This window comes from Oryctolagus cuniculus, chromosome 19 (genome assembly GCF_051225735.1).
Source record: "Oryctolagus cuniculus isolate XC-2025 breed Fujian yellow rabbit chromosome 19, ASM5122573v1, whole genome shotgun sequence".
Lineage (NCBI taxonomy): Eukaryota > Metazoa > Chordata > Mammalia > Lagomorpha > Leporidae > Oryctolagus > Oryctolagus cuniculus.
The window spans coordinates 23,948,188-23,975,048 of NC_142885.1; the positions used below are offsets into that span (position 1 = coordinate 23,948,188).

The following is a 26,861-nucleotide window of genomic DNA, read 5'->3' on the forward strand; positions in this document are numbered from 1 at the left end:
ATGTTTTATTCACATTCACATTCACATTCACATTTTATTCAGATTCATGATAGAAGGAGGAAACCATATTAGATGATTTATATTTTCAAGATTTATTTATTTATTTAAAAGTCAGAGTTACAGAGAGGCAGAGGCAGAGGCAGAGGCAGCGGCAGAGAAAGAGAAAGAGAAAGAGAAAGAGAAAGAGAAAGAGAAAGAGAAAGAGAAAGAGAAAGAGAAAGAGAAAGAGAAAGAGAAAGAGAGGTCTTCCAACTTCTGGTTCACTCCCCAGGTGAACACAATAGCTGGAGCTGAGCTGATCCAAAGCCAGAAACCAGGAGCTTCTTCTGGGTCTCCCATGGGAGTTCAGGAGCCCAAGGACTTGGGCCATCTTCTACTTCTTTCCCAGGCCATAGCAGAGATCTGGATCAGAAGTGGAGCACCCAGGACTCAAACCAGCACCCGTATGGGATGCCAGTACTGCAAGTAATGTGTTTACCTGTTACATCACAGTGCTGGCCACAAGATTATATACTTTTATGAATGCTATAAGCAACTAGCACTGAAAGAAATTATAAAAAGGAGATTTAATAGGTAACACTTGTATAGAAACTACTTAGTGAATCTGTTTCCAAATAATTCAGGAGCATATTGTCATGATCTGTTTTCATAGGTTAATATTAAATAGAAATTTATTTTTAGATACATCCATCAGGAATGTCATATGTGCATACATCTGTATGTTCTCTGAATGGTTGAGAGCGAAATAAAATAATTGCTTACATCTGAATCGATAGATTTGGTGAATAGTGATAGGTTTTAAGAGGGATATAATTCAGCCGGCGCCGCGGCTCACTAGGCTAATCCTCCACCTAGTGGCGCCGGCACACCGGGTTCTAGTCCCGGTCGGGGCGCCGGATTCTGTCCCGGTTGCCCCTCTTCCAGGCCAGCTCTCTGCTGTGGCCAGGAAGTACAGTGGAGGATGGCCCAGGTGCTTGGGCCCTGCACCCCATGGGAGACCAGGAAAAGCACCTGACTCCTGGCTCCTGCCATTGGATCAGCGCGGTGCGCCGGCCGCAGCGCGCTGGCCGCGGCGGCCATTGGAGGGTGAACCAAAGACAAAAGGAAGACCTTTCTCTCTGTCTCTCTCTCTCTCACTGTCCACTCTGCCTGTCAAAAAAAAAAAAAAAAAGAGGGATATAATTTTTTCTAGTTGAAAATTGCTCTTCTCACACCTGGTAGGAAGACAGGATGTGAATGGCTGGCAGTGAGGCAAGATTGTTGCAGATTCTCTATCTTAGGAGAGTAGTGGGCTGGAGGGCTGGGGGGAAGAGGGTAGAGCTCATTAATGAGGTAGAGTGGGAGGAAATTAAAATCAGCTGTGGGTCAGAACAGCTTTAAGAAGCAGGAGAATTGTGGCAGTGACTGCATGGAGTTCCTGATGAACAGACTGCAGAGTGAGGCAGTGCAGCCTGAACAGGCTGTATTTGCATGGGCGTTCATTGAGGCCTTCAGTATGGGGAGTCAGAGCAGGTAAAAGGAAAAAGGGCAAGGAGGGGAGCAAGGCCCAGGACTTGGAGGGCGAGGAGGGGAGCGGGCTTCGGACCCGGAGGTCATGAGTAGAGCAGGGCCCAGGCCCTGGAGACTGAGGAGGGGAGCAGAGTCTGCCCCTGGATTGCAAGGAGGGGAGTGGGGCCCAGGCCCTGGAGGGCCAGAGGGGAGCAGGGCCAGGCCCTGGAGGGCAAGGAGGGGAGTGGGCCCAGGCTCTAGAGGGCCAGAGGGGAGTGGGGTTTTGCCCGGAGAATGAGGAGCAGAGCTGAGTCCGGCTCTGGAGGGGGAGGATGGGAGCTGGGCCCAGTGCCTGGAGGGCAAGGAGGGCAGTGGGGTCTGGCCCTGGAAGGCGATGAAGGGAGCTGGACCCAGACCCTGGAGGGTGAGGAGGGGAGCAGGGCCAGGCCCTGAAGGGCGAGTAGTGCAGCAGAGCTTGGCAAGAAGGCGAGGAGTGGAGCAGGGCCCAGGCCCTGGAGGGCTAGGAGTGGAGCAGGGCCCAGGCCCTGGAGGGCCAGGAGTGGAGCAGGGCCCAGGCCCTGGAGAGTGAGGAGGGGAGCAGGGTCTGATCCTGGAGGGCTGCAAGGGGAGCAGGGCCCACTCCCAGGAGGGTGATGGGGGAGCAGGGACCAGGCCCTTGAGGGCCAGGAGGGGAGTGGGGTCTCTCCCAGAAGGGAGAGAAGTGGGGCAGGGCCCAGGCCCTGCAGGGCGAGGATGGAGTGGGGTCTGGCCATGGAGGGCAGTGAGTGGCGCCTGGTATAGCCCTGGAGGGTGGCTAGGGGAGCAGGGCACAGGCCCTGGAGTGCGAGGTGGGGAGTGGCACCCATCCCTGGAGAGCGAGGAGGGGAGCAGGGTCCGGCACTGGAGGGTGGCAAGGGGAGCGGGGCCCAGTCCCTGGAAGGCTAGAGGAGGAACAGAGTTTGGCCCTGGAGGGTGAGGAGGGGAGTGGGGTCCAGTCCCTGGAGGGCGATGAAGGGAGTGGGGCCCATTTCCTGGAGGGTGAGGAGGGGAGCAGGGTATGGCCCTGGAGGGCGAGGAGGGAACAGGGCCCAGGCCTTGGAGGGTGAGGAGGAAATAGGGCCCAGGCCCTGGAGGGTGAGGAGGGGATCCCGGCTGGGCTCTGGAGGGCAAGGAGGGGAGCAGGACCCAGTGCCTGGAGGGCGAGCAAAGGACCATGGCACAGGCCCTGGAGGGCTAGAAAGGAAGCGGGGCCCACTCCCTGGAGGGCAAAGAGGGGAGAAGGGCCCAGCCCTGGAGGGCGGTGAGGGGAGCACGGCACCGGCCCTGGAGTGTGAGGTGGGAGTGGTGCCGTCCCTGGAGAGTGAGGAGGGGAGTTGGGCCCAGGCTCTGGATAGCGAGGAAGGGAGCGGGATCCAGCCCTGGAGGGTGATGACATGAGCGGGGCCCATTCCCTGGATGGCAAGAAGGGGAGTGGGGCCAAGCCCCTTGAGAGCGAGCAGAGGAGCAAGGCCCAGGCCCTGGAGTGTGAGGAGGGGAGCGGGGTCTGGACCTGGAGGGCTGTGAGGGGAGCATCCTCCAGCCCTGGAAGTCAGCAAGCTGAGCTGGGCCGGGCCCTGGAGGGCGAGGAGGCCTGCACCTTAGGAGAGCATTTTCTGGCCCTGGAAGGCAAGGAGGGGAGCAGGGCCCAGTCCCTTTAGGGCAAGCAGAGGAGCAGGCCAAGGCCCTTTAGGGCAAGGAGGGGAGCTGGGTTTGGCCCTGGAAGGCGCTGAGGGGAGCAGGGCCCAGGCCCTGGTGAGTGAGGAGGGGAGTGGTGTCTGGCCTGGAGGGTGGCTATCAGGCCCAAATAACAAGATGGAGGCTCAGTCTAAAATAAGTGAACCGTGATCTAGGCTCAGATCTCTCACCTCCAGGGCCGGGCCCAGCTCACCTGTTGCCTTCCAGGACCTGGGCCCCGTTCCCCACGCTGCCCTCCAGTGCAGGACCCTGCTCCCCTCCTTGCCCTCTAGGGCCCGGCCCTGCTCCCCTCCTCGCTCTCTAGGGCCTGGGCCCAGCTCCCCTCCTTGCCCTTGAAGGCCTGGCCCAGCTCACCACCGCAGCCTCCAGGGCCTGGGCCCCGTACCCTCCTCACCTCCTCGGCCCTGCCCTGCTCCCCTCCTTGCCCTCCAGGGCCTAGTCACCGATCCCCTACTCGCTGTCCAGGGCCCTGCCTTGCTCCCCTCTTCACCCTCCAGGACCTGACCTGCTTCCCTCCTTGCCCTCCAGTGCAGGACCCCGCTCCCCTCCTTGCCCTCCAGGACCTGACCCGCTCCCCTCCTCGCCCTCCAGGGCCTGGGCCCAGTTTCCCTCCTTGCCCTCCAAGGCATGGGCCCCGCTCCAATCCTCACCCTCCAGGCCCAGGCCCCGCTCCCTTCCTTGACCTCCAGGGCTGGGCCAGCTCCCCTCATCACCCTACAGGGTCAGGCCTTGCTGCTATCCTCCCCCTCCAGGGCCTGGAACCTGCTCCCCTCCTTGTGCTACAGGACCTGAACCCGCTTCCCTCCTTACCCTCCGAGGCATGAGTCCTGCTCCCCTCACTGCCTTACGGGGCCTGACCCCGCTCCCCTCCTCACCCTCCAGGACCTGACCGGTTCCTCTCCTCGCCCTCCAGGGCCTGGGCCCTGCTCCCCTCCTTTCCTCCAGGGCCGGATCCGCTCTCCTTGCTGCCCTCCAGTGCAGGATGCTGCTTCCCTCTATGCCTTCCATTGCCCCGCCCTGATACCCTTGCTGTGCTCCAGGGGCTTACCCTGCTCACGTCCTTGCCCACCAGGGCCTGGGCTGTGCTCCCCTTGCTGCCCACCAGGGCCATGCCCCGCTCCCCTCCTCGCCCTCCAGGGCTAGGCCCTACTCCCCTCCTCACCATGCTGGGCCAGGCCCTCCTCCCCACCTCCGCCTACAGGGCCTAGGACCTGATCCCCTCCCAGCACTCCAGGGCCAGGCCCTGCCCCCTCTTTGCCCTCCAGGGCCGACCCCCCCCCCCCTAATCGCCCTCAAGGACCAGGCCCAGCTCCCCTCCTCACAGTCCTGGGCCAGGCCCCCATCCTCTCCTTGCCCTCATGGGCCACTGAGTTCCCTTCGTCACCCTCCAGGGCCTGGTCCCCATCCCCACCTTGCCCTAAAAAGCCAGGTCATGCTCCCCTCAATGCCCTCAAGGGCTGGGCCCAGCACCACTCCTCATCCCACAGGGTCAGGCCTTGCTCCCATCCTTGCCCTCCAGGGCCTAGGCACACCACCCACATCACCCTCCAAGGCCTGACACTGCTCATCTCCATGCATTCCATGGTCTGGGCCCCGATACCTTCACTGCCTTCCAGGGCCTAGAACTGTTCCCCTCGCCAACGTCCAGGACCTGGCTCCATTCCCCTCCTCGCCCTCCAGGACCTGACCCCACTCCCCTGCTCACCCTCCAGGAACTGTCTCCACTCCCCTCCTCGCCCTCCACATCCGCGCCCTCCATGGCCTGGCCCCCATTCCTTCCTAGCCCTCCAGAGCCTGGGCCAAGTTCCCTCCTCGCCCTCCAGTGTTAGGACCTGCTCCCAACCTTGCCTTCCAAGTCTGGGCCCAGCTCCCCTCCTCACCCTCCAGGCCCTAACCCAGGTCCCCTCCATGCCCTCCAAACCAGGCCCCGCTCACCTCCTCGCCCATGGCCTGGGCCCAGCTCCCCTCCTAGGCCTTCAGGACTGGGCCCTGCTCCCCTCCTCACAGTCCAGCGCTGGGCCCCACGTCCCTCAGGAACGGCCATCACTGCCCTCTAGGGATGGGCCCTGCTCCCCTCCTCACCCTCCAGGGTCAAGCCTTGCTCCCATCCTCACCCTCCAGGGCCTGGGACCCACTCCCATCCTTGGCCTCTTGGGCCGGGGCCCTGCTCCCCTCCTCGCCCTCCAGGGCCTGGGTCTCACTCCCCTCACTGCCTTCCAGGGCTAGGGTCCACTCCCCTCAGGAAGGGCATCACTGCCCTCCAGGGCATGAGCCCTGCTCCCCACCTTGCCCTCCAGGGCCAGGCTCCGCTCCCCTTGCCACCCTCCAGAGCTGGACCCTGCTTCCCCCGCCGCCCTCCAGGACCTGGGTCCCGCTCCCCTCACTGCCTTCCAGGGCCTCACCCCATTCCCCTTGCCAGCCTCCAGGGCCTGCCCCCGCTACCCTCACTGCCTTCCAGGGGCTGGCCCTGCTCCCCTCGCGAGCCTCCAGGGCCTGACCAAGCTCCCCTCCTTCCCATCCAGGACCTGGGATCCGCTCCCCTCACTGCCTTCCAGGGCCTGGCCCTGTTCCCTTCGCCAGCCTCCAGGGCCTGCCCCCTCACCCTTCCTCACCCTCAAGTTCCTGACAACACTCCCCACCTCGCCCTTCAGGACCTGACCCTGCTCCCCTCCTCACCTCCGGGGCCTAGGCCCTGCTGCCCTCCTCACCCTCCACGGCCAGGACCTTCTCCCCTCAGGAACAGCCAACACTGCCCTCCAGGGCATGGCCCCACTCCCCTCCTCGCCCTCCAGGGGCAGGCCTGCTCCTCTTGCCACCCTCCAGGGCAGGGCCCTACTCCCCCCGCCGCCCTCCATACAGGATCCTGCTCCCCTCTTTGCCCAGGAGGGTTGGGCTCTGTTCCCCTCCTCGCCCTCTAGCTCCTGGACCCTGTTCCTCTCCCTGCCCTCCAGGGTCAGGCCCTGCTCCCAACCTCACCCTCCAGGGCCAGACCCCACTCCCCTAATTTCCCTCCAGTGCGGGACCCTGCTTCCCTCTATGCCCTCCATGGCCCTTCCCTGCTCCCCTTGCGGCCCTCCAGAGCCTGACCCTGCTTACTTCCTTGCCCTCTAGGGCCTGGGCCCTGCTCCTTTGCTGCCCACCAGGGCAGGCCCCGCTCCCACCACTGCCCTCCAGTGCAGGACCCACCTTCCCTCCTTGCCCTCCAGGGCCAGGCCCTGATCCCTTCCTCTCCTTCTAGGTCCTGGACCCTTCTCCCCTACTAGCTTCCAGGGCCAGGCACTGCTTCCCTAACTGCCCTCTTGGAGCTGGACACTGCTCCCCTCCTGGCCCTCCAGCGCTGGGCACTGCTCCCCTCTTTGCCCTCTAAGGCCTGGCCCTGTTCCCCTCCATGCCCTCCATGGACTAGGCCTTGATCCCCTCACTGCCTTCCAGGGCCTGGCCCATTCCCCTCACCACCCTCTAGTGCTGGACAGTACTCACCTCCTGGCCCTCCAGGGCCGGACCCTGTTCCCTACCTCGCCCTCCAGGGCTTTGGCTATGGTCCCTTCCTGGCCCTCCAGGTCCAGGCCCAACTCCCCTCCTCATCCTAGAGGGTTGGGCCCTGCTCCCATCCTCGCCCTCCAGGGCCTGGGCCCTGTTCCCCTTTCTGCCCTCCAGTGCGGGACTCCACTTCCCTCTATGCTGTCCATGGCCCCGCCCTGCTCCCCTCCCCGAGCTCCAGGGGCTTACCCTGCTCACGTCCTTGCCCACCAGGGCCTGGGCTGTGCTCCTCTTGCTGCCCACCAGGGCCACGCCCCACTCCCCTCCTCGCCCTCCAGGGCCAGGCCCTACTCCTCTCCTCACCATCCTGTGCCAGGACCCCTCCCCACCTCCCCCTCTAGTGCCTGAGAACTGATCCCCTTGCAGCTCTCCAGGACCAGACCCTACCGCCTCCTCGCCCTCCAGGGCCGGCCCCCCTCCCCTAATTGTCCTCAAGGACCAGGCCCAGCTCCCCCTCTTCCAGTCCTGGGCCAGGCCCCCCTCTTCTCCTTGCCCTTACGGGCCATGCGGAGTTCCCATCCTCGCCCACTGGGCCTGGCCCCCATCCCCTCCTCGCCCTAAAAAGCCAGGTCATGCTTCCCTCAACACCATCAAGGGCTGGGCCCAACAGCCCTCCTCACACTGCAGAGTCAGGCCTTGTTCCCCCCCAGCCCTGCAGTGCTGAGCCCTTCTCAATTCCTCATTTACAGGACCTGGGCCCTGCTCACCTTGCGGCCCACCAGGGCCAGGCCAGCCTCCCCTCCTCACCCTCCAGGGCCTGGGCCCCATTCGCTCCTTTCCCTAAAGGGCCGGGCCACGCTCCCCTCAACACCCTCTAGGGCTGGGCCCAGCACCCCTGCTCACCCTACAGGGTCAGGCCCTGCTCCCATCCTTGCCCTCCAGGGCCTGGGCACGACCCCTCATCGCCCTCCAGGGCCAGGCGTTGCTCCAGTCCTCACCCTCCAGGGCAAGGCTCAGCTGCCCTCCTCACCCTCCAGGGCCTAACCCATCTCCCCTCCACGCCCTCCAAACCAGGACCTGCTTCCGTCCTCACCTTCCATGGCCTGGGCACAACTCCCCTCCTAGCCCTTCAGGGCTGGGCCCTGCTCCCCTCCTCACAGTCCATGGCCGGGGCCCACTCCCCTCAGAAATGGCAATCACTGCCCTCCAGGGCATGGGCCCTGCTCCCTTCCTCGCCCTCCAGGCTCAGGCCTCGCTCCCCTCCTTGACCTCCTGGGCCGGGCCAGCTCCCCTCCTCACCCTACAGGGTCAGGCCTTGCTCCCATCCTCGCCCTCCAGGGCCAGAGCCCCACTCCCATCCTTGGCCTCTTGGGCCTGGGCCCTGCTCCCCTTCTCGCCCTCAAGAGTCTGGCTCACTTCTCTCGCTGTCTTCCAGGGTTAGGCCGCACTCCCCAAGGAAGGGTATCACTGCCCTCCAGGGCATGGGTCCTGATCCCCACCTCACCCTCCAGGAGCAGGAACCTGCTCCCCCGCTGCCCTCCAGTGCAGGACCCTGTTCCCCTCCTTGCCCTCTAGGTCCTGGGACCTGCTACCCTCACTGCCTTCCAGGGCCTGGCCCAGTTCCCCTCACCCTCCAGGGCCTGGAGCTTCTCCCCTCCTCACTCTCCAGGACCTGACCCCGCTCCCCTCCTCGCCCTCCAGGGCCTGGCCCTGCTCACATCCATGCCCTCGATGGACTGGGCCCTGAGCGTGTCACTGCCTTCCAGGGCCTGGCCCAGTTCCCCTCGCCACCCTCCAGGACCTGGGTCCTGCTCCTGTCTTCCAGGGCCTGGCCCAGTTCCCTCGCCACCCTCCAGGGCCTGGAGCTGCTCCCCTCCATGCCCTCCATGCCCTGGGTCCCACTCCACTCACTGCCTTCCAGGACCTGGACGCATTCCCCTAGCCAGCTTCTAGGGCCTGCCCCCTTCTGCTCCTCACCCTCCAGGACCTGACCCTTCTCCCCTCCTTGACCTCCAAGACCTGGCCCTGCTCACATCCATGCCCTCCATGGCCTGGGCCCTGTTCCTTCCTAGCCCTCCAGAGACTGGGCCCAGTTCCCTCCTCGCCCTCAAAGACCGGACCCTCTTCCCCTCCTCACCTCCACGGCCAGGACCTTCTCCCCTCAGGAACAGCCAACACTGCCCTCCAGGGCAAGGGCCCTGCTCCCCTCCTCACCTCCAGGGGCAGGCCTGCTCCTGCTGCCCTCCAGGGCAGGGCCCTACTCCCCCCGCCCCACTCCAGTGCAAGATCCCACTCCCCTTCTTGCCCAAGAGGGTCGGCTCTGCTCCCCTCCTGGCCCTCTAGCTCCTGGACCCCGTTCCTCTCCCCGCCCTCCAGGGTCAGGCCCTGCTCCCAACCTCACCCTCCAGGGCCAGACCCCACTCCCCTATTTTCCCTCCAGTGCGGGACCCTGCTTCCCTCTATGCCCTCCATGGCCCTGCCCTGCTCCCCTCGCAGCGCTCCAGAGCCTGACCCTGCTTACTTCCTTGCCCTCTAGGGCCTGGGCCCTGCTCCTTTGCTGCCCACCAGGGCAGGCCCCGCTCCCACCACTGCCCTCCAGTGCAGGACCCACTTTCCCTCCTTGCCCTCCAGGGCGAGGCCCTGATCCCTTCCTCGCCCTCTAGGGCTTGGACCTTGCTCCCCTCCTTGCCTTCCAGTGCCAGGCACTGCTTCCCTAGCCACCCTCCAGAGCTGGACACCGCTCCCCTCCTGGCCCTCCAGCGCCGGGCACTGCTCCCTTGCTTGCCCTCCAGGACCTGAGCCCTGCTCCCCTCCTTGCCAAACAGGGCCTGGGTCCCGCTCCAATCTGTGCCCTCCAAGGCCTGGCCCTGCTCAACCCCATGCCCTCCATGGACTGGGCCTCGATCCCCTCACTGCCTTCCAGGGCCTGGCTCCGTTCCCCTCACCACCCTCCAGTGCTGGACACTGCTCCCCACTTAGCCCTCCAGGGCCTTGGCTATGGTCCCTTCCTGGCCCTCCAGGTCCAGGCCCAACTCCCCTCCTCATCCTAGAGGGTCAGGCCCTCCTACCATTCTCGCCCTCCAGGGCCTGGGCCCTGTTCCCCTTGTTGCCCTCCAGTGCAGGACCCCACTTCCCTCTATGCTGTCCATGGCCCTGTCCTGCTCCCCTCGCCACACTCCAGGGGCTTACTCTTCTCACTTCCTTGCCCACCAGGGCCTGGGCCGTGCTCCCTTTGCTGCCCACCAGGGCCATGCCCCACTCCCCTCCTAGCCCTCCAGGGCTATGCCCTATTGCCCTCCTTACGGTCCTGGGCCAGGCCCTCCTTCCCACTTCCCCCTCCAGGGCCTGGGACCTGATCCCCTCGTGGCCCTCAAGGGCCAGGCACTGCCCCCTCCTCATGCTCCAGGACCTGACCCTGCTCCTCTCCTCACCCTCCAGGGCCAGGCCCGCTCCTCTTTCCGCAGCCAAGGCAGGGCCCTACTATCCCTGCCACCCTCCAGTGCAGGCCTGCTCCCCTCGTTGTGCTCCAGGGCCTTACCCTTCTCACTTTCCTTGCCCACCAGGGCCTGGGCTGTGCTTCCCTTGCTGCCCACCAGGGCCATGCTTTGCTCCCTCCTTGCCCCCCAGGGCTAGACCCTACTCCCCTCCTCACCATGCTGGGCCAGGCCCTCCTCCCCACCTCTGCCTCCAGGGTCTGGGACCTGATCCCCTCACGGCCCGCAAGGGCCAGTCCCTGCCCCCTCCTCGCCCTACAGGACTGGAACCTTCTCCCCTCCTCACCTCCAGGCCTAGGCCCTTCTGCCCTCCTCAACCTCCAGGGCCAGGCACTTCTCCCCTCAGGAACAGCCATCACTACCCTCCAGGGCATGGGCCCCACAACCCTCCTCACCCTCCAGGGCCAGGCCTGTTCCTCTTGGCGCACCAGGGCAGGGCCCTACTTCCCCCGCTGCCCTCCAGTCAGGACCCCACTCCCCTCTTTGGCCAAGAGGTCCAGGCACTGCTCCCCTCCTCATCCTCTAGGACCTGGACCCTGCTACCCTCCCTGCTTTCCAGGGAAGGGCCTTGCTCCCCTCCTAGCCCTCCAGTGCTGGGCCCTGCTCCCTTCCACACTCCCGGCCCCACTCCCCATGCTGCATACCAGGGCCAGGCCAGCCTCCCCTCCTCACCCTCCAGGGCCTGGGTCTCATCCCCTCCTTCCTCTAAAGGGCCGGGCCATGCTCCCCTCAACACCCTCTAGGGCTGGGCCCAGCACCCCTGCTCACCCTACAGGGTCAGGCCCTGCTCCCATCCTTGCCCTCCAGGGCCTGGGCATGACCCCTCATCGCCCTCCAGGGCCAGGCCCTGCTCCCCTCCTCGCCCTACAGGGTTTGACCCAACTCCCCTCCATGCCCTCCAAACCAGGACCCACTCCCCTCCTCAACCTCCATGGCCTAGGCCCAGCTCCCCTCCTAGCCCTTCAGGGGTGGGCCCTGCTCCCCTCCTCACAGTCCAGCGCCAGGCCCCATGCCCCTCAGGAACAGCCATCACTGCCCTCCAGGTCATGGGCCCCACTCCCCTCCTCGCCCTCCAGGGCCAGGCCCCGATCTCCTTGACCTCCAGGGCCGGGTGAACTCATCACCCTACAGGGTCAGGCCTTTCTCCCATCCTCGCCCTCCAGAGCCTGACCCCACTCCCTTCCTCGCCCTCCAGGACCTGGGTTCCACTACCCTCACTGCCTTCCAGGGCCTGGCCCCATTCCCCTAGCCACCCTCCATGGCCTGCCCCCTCTACCCTCCTCGCCCTCAAGGACCTGACCCTGCTCCCCTCCTCGCCCTCCTGGACCTGGGTCCCGCTCCTCTCACTGCCTTCCAGGGCCTGGCCCTGTTCCCCTCGCCACCCTTCAGAACTTGACCCCGCTCCCCTCCTCACCCTCCAGGACCTGGGTCCCACTCCCCTCACTGTTTCAGGGCCTGGCCCTGTTCCCCTCCTTGCCTTCTTGGGACTGGGCCCTGCTCCCCTCCTCGCCCTCCAGGGCCTGGGTCCTACTCCCCTCACTGCCTTCCAGGCTAGGGCCCACTCCCCTCAGGAAGGGCATCACTGCCCTCCAGAGCATAGGCCCTGCTCCCCACCTCGCCTTCCAGGACCTGGCCCTGCTCACATCCATTCCATCATCGGCCTGGGCCCCAATCCCCTCATTGCTTTCCAGGACCTGGACCTGTTCCCCTCTGTAGCCTCCAGGACCTGCCCCCACTCCCATCCTTGCCCTAGAGGACCTGACCCCATTTCCTTCCTCGCCTTCCAGAGCCTGGCCCTGCTCACATCCACGCCCTCCATGGCCTGGGCCCCGTTTCTTCCTAGCCCTCCAGAGCCTGGGCCCAGTTCCCTCCTCGTCCTCCAGGACCGGAACCTTCTCCTCTCAGGAACAGCCAACACTGCCCTCCAGGGTATGGGCCTCGCTCCCTTCCTCACCCCCCAGGGCCTGGGCCCCATCCCCTCCTTGCCCTAAGGGGCTGGGCCACGCTCCCCTCAATACCCTCTAGGATTGGGCCCAGCACCCCTCCTCACCCTACAGGGTCAGGCCCTGCTCCCATCCTTGCCCTCCAGGGCCTGGGCACGATGCCTCATCACCCTCCAGGGCCAGGCGTTGCTCCAGTCCTCACCCTCCAGGGCAAGGCCCAGCTGCCCTCCTCACCCTCCAGGGCCTAACCCATCTCCCCTCCACGCCCTCCAAACCAGGACCTGCTCCCCTCCTCGCCCTCCATGGCCTGGGCGCAACTCCCCTCCTAGCCCTTCAGGGCTGGGCCCTGCTCCCCTCCTCACAGTCCAGGGCTTGGCCCCACTCTCTCAGGTATGTCCATCACTGCCCTCCAGGGCATGGGCCCTGCTCCCCTCCTTGCCCTCCAGGGTCTGGCCCTGCTCTCCTCCTTGACTTCTAGGGCCGGGTCAGCTCCCTTCATTACTCTACAGGGTCAGCCTTTCCTCCCATCCTCACCCTCTAGGGCCTGGGACTCCCGCCCCTCCTTGCCCTCCTGGGACTGACCCTGCTTCCCTCCTTGCCCTCCAGGGCCAGGTCATGCTCCCCTGCTCGCTCTCCAGGGTCTATGCCTGCTCCCCTTGATGCCCACAGAGTCTGGCCTTGCTCCCGTCTCATATTCCATGGCCCAGCCCTACTCCCCTCTTTGCCCTGCAGGGCCAGGCCCCGCACCCCTCCTTAAAATCCTAAGCTAGGCCCCCCTCCCCACCTCACCCTCCAGGGTCAGGCCCTACTCCCCTCAGGCATGGCCATCACTGCCCTCCAGGACATGGGCCTGCTCCCCTTCTTGTTCTCCAGGGCCTGTGCCCCATTCTCTCTCCACTTCCAGTTCATGGACTGTTCCACTTGCCACCAACCAGGGCCTGACCCCGCTCCCCTCCTCGCCCTCCAAGTTCTGTCCCTGCTCCCCTCCTCGCCCTCCAGGGTCAGGAACTACTCCCCTCAGGCACAGCCATCATGCCCTCCAGGATATGAGACCCGCTCCCCTCCTTGCCTTGGAGGGTGAGGAAGGCAGCAGTGCCCAGGCCCTGGAAGGCGAGGAGGGGAGCAGGGCCAGGCCCTGGAGGGTGAGCAGGGTTCAGGCCCCAGGCCCTAGAAGGTGAGGATGGGAGCAGGGCCTGGCCCTGGATGGCGCGGAGGGGAGCAGGGCCAGGCCCTGGAGGGCGAGGAAGGAACAGGGCAGGGCCGTGGAGGGCAAGGAGGGGAATTTGGCCTGGCACATGAGGGCAAGGAGAAGAGGGGGGCCTGGCTCAGGATGGTGAGGAGGAGAGCAGGGCCTGGTCCATGAGGGCAATTAGGGGAGGGGGCTGGTCCTGGAGGACAAGGAGAGGGCAGGGCCTGGCCCTAGAGGGCAGTGAGGGGATCAGGTCCCAGGCCCTGGAGGAGGAGGGGGGAGTGGGGCCTGGCCCAGGATGGTGAGGAGGGGAGTAGGGCCCGGCCCTGGAGGGTGAGGAGGGGAGTGGGGCGTGGCCCAGGTGGGCAGCAAGGGGAGCACGGCCCAGGCCCTGGTGGGCAAGGAAGTGAGCAGGGTAAGCCCCTGGAGCTCGGCAAGGGGAGCAGGGCAGGGCCATGGAAGGCATAGAGGGAAGTGGGGTCCCGCCCTGGGGGGCAACAAGGGGAGTGGGGTCCAGCCCTGGAGGAAAGGAGGGGAGCAGGTCCCAGACCCTGGAGGGTGAGGAGGGGAACTGGGCCTTGCCCTGGAGGGTGACAAGGGGAGCATAGCCAAGGCCCTGGAGGGTGAGGTGGAGAGCAGGGCCTGGTCCTGGAAGGCTAGGAGGGGAGTGATATCCAGCACTGGAGGGTGGCGAGGGGAATGGGGCCAGGCCCGGGAAGGCAGTGAGGGGATTGGGGCCCAGGCGATGAAGGGCATGGAGGTGAGCAGGTCTAGGCAGGAGAGAGGGGTGAGGCCATGGAGGGCAAGGAGGGGAGCCAGGCCAGGCCCTGAAAGGCAGTAGGGGGACGGGTTCAGGCCCTGAAGAGCAAAGAGGGGAGTGTGGTCAGGCTTTGGAGGGCAGCGAGTGGAGTAGGGCAGGGCCATGGAGGGTGAGGAGGGAATGAAGCCCAGGCCCTGGAGGGCAGGGAGGTCAGCAGGGCCAGGCCCTTGAGGACGAGGAGGGAATGGGGCACAGGCCCTGGAGGGCAGGGAGGTCAGCAGGGCCAGGCACTTGAGGGTGAGGAGGGAATGGGGCACAGGCCCTGGAAGGCGAGGGGAGCGGGGCCCATACCCTGGAGGCCAGTGATGGCCATGCCTGAGGGCAGTGGGTCCTGACCCTGGAGGGCGAGGAGAGTAAGGGGGCCTAGCCCAGGATTTTAAGGAGGGGTGCAGGGCCTGGCCCTGGAGGGTGAAGAGGGGAGCAGGGCTGGGCCCTGGAGCATAAGTAGGGGAGCCAGGTCTGACTCTTGTGGGCATCAAGGTGAGCGGGCCCAGGCCCTGGAGGGTGAGGAGGGGAGCGTGGCCAGGCCCTGGAGGCCTAGGAGGGGAGCAGGGCCTGGCCCTGGTGGGCAGCAAGGGGAGCTGGGCCTGGCCCTGGAGGGTGGCAGTAGGTGTGGGGACTGGCCATGGAGGGCGAGGAGAGGAGCGGGGCCAATGCCCTGGAGGGCGTGACGGCTGTTCCTGAGGTGAGTGGGGCCCGGCCCTGGACTGTGATGAGGGGAGCAGAGCCCAGCTCTGAAGGGCGATGAGGGGAGCGTGGCCCGGCCCTTTAGGGCAAGAGGGGATGTGGGCCAAGCCCTGGAGGGCAAGGAGGGGAAACTGCCTGGGCCGTGAGGGCAAGAAAAGGAGTGGGGCCTTGCCTAGGATGGTGAGGAGGGGAGCAGTGCCTGGTCCTTGGGATTAGCGGAGGGGTCCCAGCCCTGGAGTGCAAGCAGGGGGCAGGGCCTGGCCCTGGATGGTGGCGAGGGGATCAGGGCCCAGGCCCTGGAGGGTGAGTAGGGAACAGGGCCAGGCCACATAGGGCATGGATGTGTCATTGCCAGGTCCTTGAGGGTGAGGAGGGGAGCAGTGTCGGGCCCTGGTTGGTGGCGAGGGGATCCGGGCCAGGCCCTGGAAGGTAAGGGAGGGGAGCAGGACCCTGGCCCTGGAGGTGAGGAGAGGAGTAGGTTCCAGTCCTGGAGGGTGAGGAGGGAACCAGACTCTGGAGAGCTAGGAAGGAACGGGGCCCAGGACATGGAGGGCATGGATGTGAGAAGGGCCACGTCCTGGAGAGCAAAGAGGCGAGCAGGGTCAGGCCCTGCTGGGCAGTAAGGGGAGTGGGGCCCAGTCCATGGAGGGTATGTAGGTGAGCATGGCCACGCCTTGGGGGTCAAGGAGAAGAGCGGGGTCAGGCCCTGGTGGGCAGTGAGGGGATCGGGGCCCAGTCCATGGAGGGTATGTAGGTGAGCATGGCCAGGCCTTGGGGGTCAAGGAGGGGAGCCAGGTCAGGCCCTGGTGGGCAGTAAGGGGAGTGGGGCCCAGGCCCTGAAGGCGTGGAAGGGAGCAGGGCCCAGCACTGGAGGGCTAGGAGGGGAGCAAGGCCCTTCCCTGGAAAGCAAGGAGGGTAGCAGGGTCCAGGCCCTAGAGGATGAGGAGGGGAGCAGTGCCCGGCCCTCCGGGGAAAGGAGAGGAGTGGTGTCCTGCACAGGAGAGAGGCGGGGGAGGTGTAGGGTCCTGCCCTGGAGGTTGGCAAGAGGAGCGGGCCTGCCCCTGGAGGTGAGGAGGGGAGCGGGGCCCATGCCCTGAAGGGCAGTGATGGCTGTTCCTGTGGAGAGAAGGGACTGGCCCTGGAGGGTGAGGAGGGCAGCAGGGCCTAGGCCTGGAGGTGAGGAGGGGAGCAGGGTCTGTTCCAGGAGGGTGAGGAGGGAACTGGGCCCAGGCTTTGGAGAGCTAGGAAGGAACAGGGCCCAGGCCATGAAGGGCATGGATGTGAGCAGGGCCGGGCGCTGGAACGAGGAGGGGAGCGGGTCAGGTCCTGGAGGGCCAGCAGGGCAGCGGGGTCAGTCCCTGGAGGGTGTCCAGGGGAACAGGGCCAGGCCCTGGAAGGAAGTGAGGGGATTGGGGCCCAGGCCATGGAGGGCATGGATGTGAGCAGTGCCAGGCCTTAGAGCGCGAGTAGGGGAGCAGGGCCGGCCCTAGTTGGTGGCGAGGGGATCTGTGCCAGGCCCTGGAAGGCAGGGAGGGCAGCAGGGTCAGGCCCTGGAGGGCATGGAGGGGAATGGGATCAGGCCCTGGAGGGCAGCGAGTGGATCGGGGCAGGGCCATGCAGTGCAAGGAGGGAAGCAGGGTCAGGCCCTGGAGCGTGCGGAGGGAATGAGGCCCAGGCCCTGGAGTGCGTGGAGGTGAGCAGTGCCAGGCCCTGGAGGGTGAGGAGGGAATGGGGCCCAGGCCCTGGAGGGCAAGGAGGGGAGTGGGGCCCAGGCCCTGGAGGGCAGTGATAGCCATGCCTGAGGGGAGTGGGGCCTGACCCTGGAGGGTGAGGAGGGGAGCAGGGCTGGGCCCTGGAGCCTGAGTAGCATAGTGAGGCCTGACCCTGATGGGCATCAACGGGAGAAGCCCAGGCCCTGGAGGGCAAGGAAGGCGGCAGGGTCAGGCCCTGGAAAGCAGTGAGGGGAGCGGGACCCATGTCCAGGAGGGAAGTGATGGTCATGACTGAGGGGAGTGGGGTCTTGCCCTAGAGGGTGTAGAGGTATGCAGGGCAAGGTCATGGAGGGCTAGGAGGGCAGCAGGGTCCAGTTCCTAGAGGGCCAGGAGGGTAGCAGGGCGTGGCCCTAGAGGGCAAGGAGGGTAGTGGGGTCCTTCACTGGAGGGAGGCGGGGGTTGCAGGGCCCAGTGGGTGGCAAGGGGAGCTGGTCCCAGCCAGCCGTGGAGTAAGGAGAGTGGAGCAGGGCCTGGCCCTGGAGGTTGAGGAGCGAAGTGGGGCTCGGCCCTCATGGGCAAGGAAGGGAGCAGGGTCCTGTAATGGACCCTGGAGGGCATGCAGGTGAGCGGAGGCTGGCCCTGGAGGGCAAGGAAGGCAGCAGGGTCAGGCCTTGGAGGGCGAATAGGGGAGCAGGGTCAGGCCCTGGTTGATGGCGAGGGGATCTGGGCCAGGCCCTGGAGGGAGTGGAGGGGAGTGGGGTCAGGCCCTGGAGGGCATGGAGGGGAACTGGGTCAGGCCATGCAGGGCAGCGAGTGGAGCTAGAACGGGTCAGGACCTGGAGGGCATGGAGTTGAGCAGAGCCAGGCCCTGGAGGGCAAGGAGGGAAATGGGGCACAGGCCCAGGAGGATGAGGAGGGGGGTGGGGCCCATGCCCTGGAGGGCAGTGATGGCAGTGCCTGAGGGGAGTGGGGCCTGACCCTGGAGGGCAAGAAATGGAGGGGGGCCTAGCCCAGGATGGTAAGGAGGGGTGCAGGGCCCAGCCCTGGAGGATGAAGAGGGGAGCAGGGCTGGGCCCTGGAGCCTGAGTAGCGGAGCGAGGCCCGACCATGGTGGGCATCAAGGGGAGCGGTCCCAGGCCCTGGAGGGTGAGGAGGGAAGCAGGGTCTGGCCCTGGTCGGGGGCAATAGGAGCAGGGGCCAGGCACTGGACGACTAGGAGGGGAGCAGGGACCAGCCTTGGTGGGCTGCAAGGGGAGTGGGGCCTGGCCCTGGAGGGTGAGGTGGGGAACAGGGCCTATGCCCTGAAGGGCAGTGTTGCCCTTCCTGAGGGGAGTGTGGCCAAGCCCAAGAGGGCAAGGAGGGAGTCGGGCCTGGCCCTGGAGGGTGAGGAGGGGAGCAGGGACTGGCCTTTTAGGTTGAGGAGGGGAGAGGCCCTGGCTCTGGAGGGCAAGGTAGGGACCAGGGTTTTGCACTGGAGGGTGGCAGGGGGAGCAGGGCCCGGCCCTTTTTGGCAGCAAGAGGAGCGGGGCCTGGCCCCGGAGGGTAAGGAGGGCAGTGGGGCTCAGGCCCTGGAGAGTAAGGAGGGAATGGGGCACAGGCCCTGTAGGGCGAGGAGGGGACTAGGGCCTATGCTCTAGAGGGCAGTGATGGCCATGCCTTAGGGGAGTGGGGCCTGACCCTGGAGGGTGAGGAGGGTAGGGGGGCCTAGCCCGGATGGTAAGGAGGGGTGCCGGGCCTGGCCCTGGAGGGCAAGGAAGGCAGCAGGAAAGGCCCTGGAGGGCGAGGAGGGAAGCAGGGTCAGGCCCTGGAAGGCAGTGAGGTGAGCAGGGCCCATGTCCAGGAGGGTAGTGATGGCCACGACTGAGGGGAATGGGGCCTTACCCTAGAGGGCATGGAGTAATGCAGGGCAGGGCTATGGAGGGTTAAGAGGGGAGCAGGTTCCAGGCCCTAGAGGGCCAGGAGGTGAGCAGGGCGTGGCCCTGGAGGGCAAGGAGGGGAGCTGGGTCTAGGCCCTAGAGGGTGAGTTGGGGAGCAAGGTGCAGCCCTGGAGGGCAAGGAAGGGACTGGGGTCCTGCACTGTAGGGTGGTGGGGGAGCAGGGCTCTGCCCTGGAGGCAGGCAAGAGGAGCGGCCCGGCCTTGGAGGGCAAAGTGGGGAGCAGGGACCATGTCCTGGATGGCAGTGATGGCCATGCCTGAGGGTAACATGGCCTGGCCCTGGAGGGTGAGGAAGGCACCAGGCCCCAGGCTCTGGAGGGTGAGGCGGGCACCGGACCCCAGGCCTTGGAGGGCAAGGAGAGGAGCATGGTCCAGCCCTGGGGAACGAGGGAGGGAGCGGGGTCAGGCCCTAGAGGGTGGGGAGGAGAATAGGGCCAGTCCCTGGAAGGCAGTGAGGTGAGTGGGTCCTAGTCCATGGAGGGCATGGAGGTGAGTAGGGCCAGGCCTTGGAGGGTGAATAGGGAAGCAGGGTCAGACCCTGGTTGGTGGCGAGGATTTCTGGGTGAGGCCCTGGAAGGCAGTGAGGGGAGCGGGGTCAGGCCCTGGAGAGTGTGGATGGGAGTGGGGTCAAGCTCTGATGGGCAACGAATGGAGGGGACAGCACCATGGATGGCAAGCAGGGGAGCAAGCATGGATGGCAAGGAGGGTGAGGAGGGCAGCGGGGCTCAGGCCCTGGAGGGCGAGGAGGGGAGCAGAGCCCATGCCCTGGAGGGCAGTGATGGCCGTGCCAGAGGGGAGTGGGGCCTGACCCTGGAGGGCGAGGAGGGGAGGGGGGCCTAGCCTGGGATGGTAGAAGGGATGCAGAGCTGGCCCTGGAGGGTGAGGAGGGGAGCAGGGCTGGGCCCTGGAGCCTGAGTAGCAGAGCGAGGCCCGACCCTGGTGGGCATCATGGGGAGTGGGCCCAGGTCCTGGAGGGTGTACATGTGAGTGGGGCCTAGCCCTGGAGGGTGAGGAAGGCAGCAGGGTTGGCCCTGGAGTGCAAGGAGGAGAGCAGGGTCAGACCCTGGAAGGCAGTGAGGGGAACATGGCCCATGCCCAGGACAGAAGTGAGGGCCATGAGAGAGGGGAGTGGGGCCTTGCCCTAGAGGGCATGGAGGTATGCAGGGCAGGGCCATGGAGGGCTAGGAGGGGAGCAGGACCTGGCCCTGGTGGGCGGCAAAGGGAGCGGGGCCCAGCCAGCCATGGAGGGAGGAGAGTGGAGCAGGGCCTGGCCCTGGAGGGCGAGGAGGGAAGTGGGGCCCGGCCTTCTTGGGCAAGGAGGGGAGTGGGGTCCTGCACTTGAGGGCAGCGGGGGAGCAGGGCCCTGCCCTGGAGGGCAGCAAGATGAGCGGGCCTGGCCCTGGAGGGTGAGGAGGGGAGTGGGGCCCAAGCCTTGGAGGGCAGTGATGGCCATGTCTGAAAGGGGCAGGGCCTGGCCCTGAGGGTGAGAATGGGAGCAGAGTCCAGCCTTGGAGGGCGGCATGAAGAGCGGGCCTGGACCTGGAGGGTGAAGTGGGGAGCGGGGCCCATGCCCTGCAGGGCCCGATGGCCATGCCTGAGGGGAACAGGGCCTGGCCCTTAGAGGGTGAGGAGGGCACAAGGCCTCAGGCCCTGGAGGGCGAGGAGGGGAGGAAGGTCCAGCCCTGGAGAAAGAGGAGGGGAGTGGGGTCAGGCCCTGGAGGTGAGGAGGGGAGCAGGGCCCATGCCCTGGAGGGCAGTGATGGCTGTTCCTGAGGAGAGAAGGGCCTGGCCCTGGAGGGTGAAGAGGGGAACAGAGCCCAGGCCTCATAAACAGGCATCGCTGCCAATCAGGGCATGGACCCTCTCCCCATGTTGCCCTCTAGGGCCAGGCCTTGCTCCTCTTGCCGCCCTCCAGGGCCGGCCCCTGCTCAACCTGCCACCCTCCAGGGCAGGACCACGCTCCCCGCCTCACCGTCCAGGGCCAGGCCCTGCTCCCCTCCTTGCCCTCCAGGGCCTGGGCCTGCTAACCTTGATGCCCACCAGGGTCGGGCCTTGCTCCCCTACTCACGCTTCAGGGCCCAGCCCTGCTCCCCTCTTTGCCCTCCAGGGCCCTGCAGCCCTCCTTACAATCCTGGGCTAGGTCCCCCTCCCCTCCTCACCCTCCAGGGTCAGGCCCCACTCCTCTTGGGCACTGCCATCACTGCCTCCCGGGCATGGGCCCTGCCTCCCTCCTAGTCCATCAGGGCCTGTGCCCCATTCTCTCCTTACCATCCAGGGCCTGAGCCCCAAGGCCCTCCTCACCCTCCAGGGCCAGGTCCTGCTCCCCTCCTCACCCTCCAGGGCCTGAGCCCCAAGGCCCTCCTCACCCTCCAGGGCCTGAGCCCCACGGCCCTCCTCACCCTCCAGGGCCTGAGCCCCACGGCCCTCCTCACCCTCCAGGGCCTGAGCCCCACGGCCCTGCTCACCCTCCACGGCCTGGCCCTGCTCCCCTCCTCATCCTGCAGGGCCTGGCCCCACTCCTTTCCTTGCCCTCCAGGGCCTGACCCCGCTCCACTCGCTGCCCTCCAGGGCCTGACCCCGCTCCACTCCACGCCCTCCAGGGCCTTACCCCGCTCCCCTCACTGCCTTCCAGGGCCTGGCCCCGTTCCCCTTGCCACACTCTAGGGCCTGGCCCCTCTCCCCTCCTTGCCCTCCAGGGCTGGGCCCTCCTCAACTCCTTGCCCTCCAGGGCCAGGCCCCATTCCCCTCCTCAACCTCTAGGGATTGGACCCTGCTCTCCTCCTCACCCTCCAGTGCCAGGCCCTGCTCCCCTCCTCGCCTTCCAGGGCATGGACCCCCCCTCCCTTCCTTGCCTTCCAGGTCCAGGCCCTGCACCTCTTGCTGTCATCCAGGGCCAGGCCCTGTTCCCCCTGCCACCCTCCAGGGCCGGGCCCTGCTGCCCTCCTTGCCCTCCAGTGCCGGGCCCTTCTCCCCCAGCTGCCTTCCCATGCAGGACCGCGGTCCCCTATTCACCCTCTAGGGCCGAGCCCTGCTACCCTCCTTGCTCTGAAGGGCCAGGCCCCATGCCCCTCTTGAACAGGCATTGCTGTCCTCCAGGGCATGGGCCCCGTTCCCCTCTCTCCTTCCAGGACCACGCCTCACATCTCTTGCTGCCTTACAGGGCCAGGCCCTGCTCCTCCTGCCGCTGTCCAGGGCCTACTCTGCTCCCCTCCTTTCCCTCCAGGGACAGGCCCTGCTCACCTCCTCGCCTTCCAGGGCCTGGGCCCTGCTCCCCTCCTCGCCCTCCAGGGATTGACCCTGATCCCCTCCTCGCCCTCCATGGCCTGGGCCCAGCTCCCTTCCATGCCCTCCAGGGCCAGGCCTTGGTGCCCTCCTCACCATCCAGGTCCAGGCCCAGCTCACCTCCTTGCCTCCAGGGCTGGGCCCCACTCCCCTACAGACCTCCATGGGCAGACCTTCCTTCCCTCCTCAACCTCCATGGCCCTGCCCCACTCCCCTCTGCACCCTCCAGAGCCTGACCCTGCTGCCTTCCTCACCCCCCAGGGCTGGGCTTTGCTCACCTCCTCGCCCTGCATGGCCTTGCCCCGCTCCGCTCGCTGCCCTACTGGGCCTGACCCTGCTTTCCTCCATGCCCTTCAGGGCCTTACACTGCTCCACTCACTGCCTTCCATTTCCTTGCCTGGATCCCCTTGCCACCAACCAGGGCCTGACCCCACTCCCCTCCTCACCCTCCAAGGCCTGGCCCTGCTCACCTTTATGTCCTCCATGGCCAGGGCCCTGATCTCCTCACTACCTTCCAGGGTCTGGCCCTGTTCCTGTTGCCCTCCCGTGCTTGACCCCGCTCCCGTCCTCAACCTCCAGGTCCAGGCCCCCCACCTCTCGCTGCCTTCCAGGGCCGGGCCCCACTCCCCTCCTTGCCCTCCAGTGCCTGGCCCTTCTGCCCCAGCTGCCTTCCAGTGTAGGACCCTGGTCCCCTCTTTGTTCTCCAGGGCTGAGCCCTGCTCCCCTCCTCTCCTTCCAGGGCCAGGCCCTGCATCTCTTGCCACCACCCAGGGCCAGGCCCTGCTCCCCCTGCCACCTTCCAGGGCCTACCCTGCTCCCCTCCTTGCCCTCCAGGGCCAGGCCCTGCTCACCTCCATGCCCTCCATGGCCTGGGCCCAGCTCCCTTCCATGCCCTCCAGGGCCAGGCCCCAGTGCCCTCCTCACCATCCAGGGCCAGGCCCCAGTGCCCTCCTCGCCATCCAGGGCCAGGCCCCAGTGCCCTCCTCGCCATCCAGGGCCAGGCCCCAGTGCCCTCCTCGCCATCCAGGGCCAGGCCCTGGTGCCCTCCTTGCCATCCAGGTCCAGGCCCAGCTCACCTCCTTGCCTTCAGGGCCAGGCCCTGCTCCCCTCCTCACTCTCCATGGTCCTTCTCTGCTCCCCTCCTCACCCTCCAGAGCCAGGCCCTGCTCCCCTCCTCGCCCTCTCAGGCTGGACCCTGCTCCCCTTGTTGCCCTCCAGTGTGGAACCCCACTTCCCTCCTCGCCCTCCAGGATCCGGCCCCACTCCCACACTTGCCCTCCAGGGCCTGGGCCCTTCTCCCATCCTCGCCCTCCAGGGCCTGACCCTGCTCCCCTAGCCTCCCTTCAGTGCGGGACCCCACTTCCCTCCATGCCCTCCAGGGCCTGCCCCTGCTCCCTCTAATATTTCTGAAACCTATAATAAAGTTGATTTCTGAACTCTGGAAAATTGAAATTGTGTTAAGTAAAATGCAGATCATGCATTGGGGAGATCATGTGCATTTGGTCATAAAGTTTATAATCACTGTCTAGTTATAGTGGAGAGTGAACATGATGCATACAACTATGGTAAAGTCTGAACGCCTGAATCTAACACCGAACTGTACATGTAGTGTTAATGACCATGCTAAATTCTAACAGCATTTGAATCACTAGAAATATTGAAAAGCACCCAAATATTTATAAACCTCGCATCTGTATTCACAGTAATGATGCTAAAAGTACAATGTGTAACATTTCCCAGTACGCGTTTATATGCATTTCCGTTTCACAAACACATGAATGCACACACATACAAATCATAGAAGCTTAGGGGTTCAGAAACAAATATTTATGGACTTTAGGCCTTCATTATAGTTTATTGACAATTGAAAATAACCAAGTTTAATACTAATTTATATGTGTTGAAATTTTTGTAACTTTGAACCCACTATGCTTTCCAGCATGATTAGCAAGCCAACGTCTGCTACATCTTCAAAGGGACTCTTAAAAATCAAAAGTTTACAGTGGTGCTTAAAACAATCAATACAAAGTAGGTGGTTCTGAGAATGTCTATAAATAGTGTCAATTGCTTGGCTTCCATTACATTTGATTGTTCTCCAAGCAGTGTGGGAACAGGTTATAAACTGCCCACTTTCAGTTAAAATAACTAAAATTGATTAATTGGTGTAATGCTAGTTTTTTTTTGTGGGGGATATACAATATATATTTTAAGTATGTTCTCTCAAATTAGTGAATATAAGTATGTATTTCCTAAAAATCAGAACTTAATCCAAAACAGGACATGATTTGGGGACATGAATTTTATTAGATGTTGCATTATATTAGATTTTTGTAGAATGGCAAATATTTTATTTATAGCTACCAGCTCATAAAACATTTGTTGTGGAACAGTGTTTGTCTATATGCCTGGCATTGTAGAATGACAGGTACACAGTGCACTTAATAAACTGAAAGTTAAACTCTAAGTTACATCTTACTCAAACTGATTGTGCATCATATTGTAATTTTTCCTAGATATTCCATCATTGTGTGTTACTATTCATTTCTGTGTTACTGAGTTGTCTATTTTAGTATTTTCTTTAGAGTAGAAAAAAATACTCTGTTGCATCTCAAAGATTAAGGATAATCTTGAACAATTTAAAAGTCTCAAAACTATAGAATCTATTTCTTGGAGTAGTAGATTAATTTTGGGGTAAGAACGCTTCGAAATGAAGATGCTTTATTGTTGAAAGCCATCAATAAATGAAAGGAAGAATGTAAATAAAAAAGGGGAATATTTTCCAGTTCTGTGTAAATCTCTAAAATATTTGAAAAGGAAAACCATTAAGTGCAAGATATGACAATATATGTTTTCCTTCAGATTAGAAATTTGATGCTAAATATTTAACATTTAATCTTTATTTCATAGTAACTATGAATGGAGGCCATTATGTTGACACCCTGTAAGCTGATTTCTACTCTTAAACTGAAAAAAAAAAACATGTTTTGTTCATTACCCCTTTTCCCTCTGTGCTTGAAAACATTGGCTTTTATCACAACACTGGAAGTATATCGAAGCCAGGAGCCAGGAGCCTCCTCCAGGTCTCCCACGTGGGTGCAGGGGCCCAAGGACTTGAGCTGTCTTCTACTGCTTTCCTAGGCCACAGCAGAGAGCTGGATTGGAAGTGGAGCAGCCAGGACTCAAACCGGTGCCCCTATTGAAACCTTAAGTTTTAGCCTTCCCAATAAAAATAAATCTCAGCATCATTTAAAATGTTGGCTACTGCCATTGAGTGAACACAATGAAATTTGACAAAACGCTTTACTTGGGTGTAAGATACCATTCTCTGAATCAGGTTTTATGATTACCTAAGTCATTTTTCATCCTTGTTTTATGAATATAAACATCGATACATTTTCTTAGCTTCAGATTTTGAACATTCCAGTGATGTAGCTCCTGCTAACAAAGTGCCTGAATATTTTTGACACCTCATAGCCTTTTAATGTGTCATATCTGGTCATGTACACATGGGATCTATTATAAGTTAGAGATAGTTTCCATAAATAGAATAATATTTTGGATAACCACTGATGAATTGAAGAATCTATTTCCTCTTCAAATTTTTTTTTATTTTAAGGCAATTTTGTGAAATTGAATTTTACCTATAGTTTTATTTGTCTTTGTGTCCAGGTAAAGTAATAAATAAAGTAGCTCCAATTATACCAAGCACCTGCATATGTTTCTAGCTCTACCGTTTGAGGTAAGTCAGCTTGAGCATGTCCCGAATTGCACATCTCTTCCCTCTCTTATTCCCACTCTTATATTTAACAGTGATCACTTTTCAGTTAAGTTTCAGCACTTAAGAAGAATTGTGTATTGATTACAGTATTCAACCAAAAGTATTAAGTAGAACAAACAAAAAAAAATACTAAGAGGGATAACATATCAAGTTGCTCATCAACAGTCAGGGTGAGGGCTGATCAAGTCACCGTTTCTCATAGTGTTCATTTCACTTTAACAGGTTTCCTTTTTGGTGCTCAGTTAGTTGTCACCTATCAAGGAGAACAAGTGGTATTTCTAGTCTGAATTCCAGAATTGCCAGTCAGGTAGCTGACAAGCAGAAGGAGTTCCTAAAGGACATTTGAAGCACTTTTAGCAGGACAGTGGGGATAAAGCGTTCATCTTGGATTTGCGGAGAGTCAACGTAGAGAATTTTGAGGGGGTGCAGCATCTCTCCCATGAAAACATCTGGGCCTGCGGGGTTTCCAGCCATACATTGTGCAATGAAACTGCCCCAACAAAGGGCGTGAAGATGTGGGAAGCAGGAGGACTATTCACTTGTGAATTTTTTTAAATAAAGGTTAGTTGGGAATTAATTGAGATTGCTCTGTAAGCCTTGTGTGGTGGAAAAGGCATTATTACTATTGAACATTAGCAAAGATATCCCTGGGTGCAATTATGTTAGAATATATGAGTTGAGATTGCTTATTAAAAGTATGGAAATGTAGAAAAATGTAAATGATTAGATTCAGGATATTTTAGAAGCCCAGGAAAGAAGTATGTATATATAGTACAGCACTAAACCAAACAATTAAGTGTATAGGCAACTCATTATTTGTTAGAGGTTTTGGAACAGAAAAAAATCCAAACCAAATATAATTTGCAGTAAAGTTTTATTGGCTGTGTAGAAAAAAGGGGCAGGAAAACATTTTAGTCTTTTTAGGTGAGTGAAATTTATTCCTACTGTGGGGAGCAGCCCGGACTGGACTGAGTTACTGGAATTAAGACTTATTCTATGCATCTGCTCTCCCACAATATGGCGCTGCAAGAGAAGTAAACAGCTTCCGCACAGCTGCCTCCAGTTCAACCAATAAACTGTAGGACTTGCTCCTGATTGGAGAGCAGCGTACTCGGCGTGTGGGCAGCCGAGTTGGGATTGGCGGAGGAGGACTATAAAGGAGGAGAGAGACGGCATGCACGGAGGAACATCTAAGGGGAACATCTGAGGGAATGCCTGTGCAGCCCCCGAGAGAGCCGGCCGGCGGTGTGCCGCTCCCCTGCGGAAGTGGGGAATGTGGCCAGGGGGAACTGCCCTTCCACGGAGGTGGAAGGGATAG

The 26,861-nt window shown here is 62.1% G+C and overlaps 2 long non-coding RNA genes across 2 annotated transcripts in view; both read left to right on the plus strand.

The window, feature by feature from the left end:
• The window catches only part of LOC149120424 (uncharacterized), an 81,642-nt gene that overhangs the window by 9,173 nt on the left and 45,608 nt on the right, over positions 1-26,861 (plus strand). The window lies entirely within an intron of this gene.
• On the plus strand, positions 1,385-26,037 carry LOC149120425 (uncharacterized). The gene is made up of 3 exons (XR_016226215.1): positions 1,385-1,512; positions 25,435-25,504; positions 25,766-26,037. It is a non-coding gene; the product is annotated as an uncharacterized LOC149120425 (long non-coding RNA).